This window comes from Penaeus monodon, chromosome 10, assembly GCF_015228065.2.
Source record: "Penaeus monodon isolate SGIC_2016 chromosome 10, NSTDA_Pmon_1, whole genome shotgun sequence".
NCBI classification, from domain to species: domain Eukaryota; kingdom Metazoa; phylum Arthropoda; class Malacostraca; order Decapoda; family Penaeidae; genus Penaeus; species Penaeus monodon.
In genome coordinates, this window is record NC_051395.1 from 12,900,936 (window position 1) to 12,904,926 (window position 3,991).

At 39.5% G+C, this 3,991-nt stretch overlaps 1 long non-coding RNA gene across 2 annotated transcripts; it reads left to right on the top strand.

Annotated features, from left to right (window-relative positions):
* Positions 1-1,768: 1,768 nt before the first annotated feature.
* Positions 1,769-2,998, top strand: LOC119577851. 2 transcript variants are annotated; one of them, XR_005229163.1, is made up of 4 exons: positions 1,769-1,986; positions 2,166-2,324; positions 2,418-2,821; positions 2,984-2,998. It is a non-coding gene; the product is annotated as an uncharacterized LOC119577851 (long non-coding RNA). The 2 variants fall into 2 exon arrangements; XR_005229162.1 differs by having other exon boundaries at positions 2,166-2,821.
* The last annotated feature ends 993 nt before the right edge of the window (positions 2,999-3,991 follow it).

The following is a 3,991-nucleotide window of genomic DNA, read 5'->3' on the forward strand; positions in this document are numbered from 1 at the left end:
GCTCCCCCTTTCTTGCATCGGGCTACCCAACAGGCAGTGGCAGTTTAAAGTGAGAAGGCACGCAAGCACTTTTTGCTAATTAAGAGCTACCACATCACCCTAAGCAAGAGAGAGAGAGAGAGATAATTAAAGCCAGAGGAGTTGATGCTCCACACAGACATTTCAGTCCACGTCCATCATGGGACCTGCTTCCAGTTTCCTTTGTCTTGAATAGGACTACCATATGCCAAGGTTCTTTGCTCACAGATGGATTTCACCAGAGCGAGAAATAAGTGTCTCTCCCCAGCCAGTCACATCGACACAGTTGCCACCTTTATGGATGGCTCGTTACCAACAGTCAGGAGAGGCAGGATCTGCATTTACCTGCAATGACTATGTATATAGCAGGAGAATCAGCAATGGTGCGTCAACCTTACAGGCAGAGTTGTTTGCCATAAAGACAGTTCTCACATATGCTATTCATCTCAGTCAATCCAACATCTGCCTTTTCTCTGATTCACTCTCAGCTCTACATACTTTGCAACGATCCAGTCATCATGATAATATACACCTAGACTTGGCAATTCTTTTCAAGTTACACCAGTTAACCACCCAGTGCATGTCCATAACGTTGATCTGGATACCAAGCCATGTTGGCATACCACATAATGACCAGACAAACACAGCAGCAAAGGCAAGCACAAGACTATGCACCTACAGCAACGCCAAGCCTAGTATGACCAGATCAAGCTTTTAGCTAAACGTACCACCTGCCAGATCTCACGGATACAACATCAAGTTTGGATTCACACAGGATCATCTGCACGTTGGTATAAGATAGCATCAGATTACGAGCAGGCTACTATCCGAAGGTCTTTATCACGAAGGGACGCTGTTTTCATACACAGATTGCAATTAGGCTATAGATGCATGCATGCGACGTTGGTCTCTCTTGCTAAGCTAGCTTAGAAACCAAATGCATACCCTTCTCTTAAAGAATGAAGACAGTTTTAGGTTTGTCTCACATTTTCCCCTACCATGCTTCACACGGTGCACAACTACTGGGTGGCTTAGGCAAAACCCAGGCTATCTGACTACTTGGATAGTGAATAAAAAAAAAGGCCGGGTTACACTATCACCCGGGAAGAATCACTCCGAAGGTGTTGATAATACTTATCTGGCGGAATAGGTTTTTTTCCAGACTAAATATCAACATTTCACCTTGGATGAGGGACACTGGTACGGAACTGAAGTATTTGGTAGTATGTCGATAAAACACCTAGTAGCTGTATATGAAAAGTGGCTTTAATCTCTTTGTTCGGGGCTATTAGAGAAGTACATCAAGAAAGGAAAATATGTAAAGTCTGAATTCTTAATGTGCCAATGATGTTAACTATAGGTACACAAGCACTAGATTTCAGCCAGACTATTTCTTGGATGTTGGATGTCTGGTGATTATGTGTGTTAAGAGATTTCCTTTCAGTTGAATAAAGATGTAACTGTATATGTTCAGTGATCTTGCCCCTCAGCAACACCTGGATGAGAATACGAGTACATCGCTATTTAGATGATTACATATTTTCAATTTTTGTACAAGGACACATTAGAGATTTTCCCGTGTAAATAGCCTAAATTGTTAACAGAACTTTTCTTTTTTTAGATGAACATCTTTGACCAGTCGCCTTTGAAAACAGAAGCAAGTAAGTTATATTATTTATGTATTTGTCTGTTCTGTAGTTCTTATGGATTCCACATGAAAGAACATTTGTAACTATTGCCATGAAGCCAAACAAGGTTCACATACAAAGTCTCTCATGATAATTACCTACAGTGAGGAGCGAGGTAGTGAGCGAGGAAGAGCGGGACGAAGTACTGTGGACGAGCGAGTGCTCGCCGTGGGTGGCGGGTGTTCGGCGTGGTCAGGACGCTCGCCTTCAGTGTGAGGTGGTCGCCCCCACAGGCTCTGTCCTCACGTGGTACAAGGACGGCGCGCCACTGCACCGAGAGGTTAACAAACACATATATGTCGCTGAACTGAAAATTAGACCCACAATGCCATTATTATAGAGCATAATTTCTATAGATATTGATATATATATATGTAGGAGTTAAAACATATAGACTTTTCATTATATTTTCATACTAAGATAAAGAGGAAATAACGTGTTTGGTAATACGTGATATAGGGTGCCAAAGTCGAAGTAGTTTCCACGCCCCAAGAGCTTCTAGAAGAAGCGACCAACATGCTGAGTCTGGAGGAGCTGTCCTCAACGGCGTCCGCTTCTGCCTCCGTCCTGCAAATCTCCTCCGTTGTCTACTTGGACTGCGTGTCCGACCAACACCAGGTCTGTTAGCATCAAACATAGAATCATCCTAACCATACTTGAAAATATGCAATTGCCTTTACATTATTTTTTTTATTTTTTATCCTTACACAGGCAACATACAAGTTGGAAGTGAGGGCACCACGGAGTCAGAAATCTTACTCGTCTTTTTACTGTAGTTATCGTAGGTAAGTTCACTTCATTGTTAATGAACAATTAGCGATTCCTATGTAATATGCTTACTACAGAATGTAGATACAGGTGCGAACGCTACAGTGGAAATAATATGTATATCCTCTGGTGTGAGAACAGGCAACGAAAGCGAGGCATTGGAGGAAGGCCCCACGTGCCGCCTGGGCGGCCTCGTTAACGCTCTGCCTCGCATCTACCAACACTCCTCCGCGGCCATGGGCCATGTAGGGGACTCCGTGACGTTGCCTTGCCGCTCGCAGGGCCACAACGTCACTCGGGAATGGTTCCTCAACGACGAGAGGATTTCTGGCGACGACACTTATCAGGTAATTCCAGCATTTCTTTACAACATTCCATTGTATTAAGATATAGAGCAGGATGGTAAAAAATATAAAAGGTAGTAAATTTACGTTGGAATGAGTAACCTATCTTAAGCAGATAACCCATATAACAGCTGCATGTTATAGTTTTAAAATGTTTGCATTCAGATCTCAGGGATCGGCGACCTGATTGTGCGAGCGGTGACTGCACGGGTTCGAAACCACGGTTTAACACTTTCATAAGACGGTTCTCTAATCATATATGTTAATGAATAATATTTATAATGTATTATTATATATATATATATATATATATATATATAAAATATATTATATATATATATATATAATATATATATGTATATATATACGTACACACGCACACACAACATTCATGCATACACACATACACATATATATGTGTATATATTCATATATTCATATATACGTGTGTGTGTGTATGTATATGCATACAAATGTGTAAATATGCATATACAGTATATCCTTCCTCTTTCTCTGTCTATCTGTTTTTCTTTCTTTCCCCCCTCTATCTATTAATTTCTTATATATATATATATATATATATATATATATATATATATATATATATATATATACATATATGCGTACATTTATCTATATATGTATACATATATGTGTGTGTGTGTGTATTTGTGTGTATATGTATATACACACATATATATGTATATATGTGTGTGTGTGTGTGGCAAGGAAGGTAACGGGAAACCACCCGGACTGGTCTTTCCCTTATATTTGTGGCAGACATCTCAGGAAATGACCCTCAGTCCAGTATAAAATCGTTGAATGGTGTCATGGAGAAAATAGAGGCCAAAAATGACCTGTTGTATTACTTTTTCATTAATATATATATATATATATATATATATATATATATATATATATATATATATTATATATATTGTGTGTGTGTGTGTGTGTGTGTGTGTGTGTGTGTGTGTGTGTGTGTGTCTGTATATACATATATTTGTGTTTGTGTGTGTGTATTTATGTGTGTGTATGTGTGCGTGCGTGTGTTTGATGCAAAATAAATGAATATGTATGCATACTTATGAGTGTTTGTGCATATATATATGATTAAATATTTCCAGATGGTTACTATGTAATGGTTATCGACTCAAGATGACGGTGAAGACC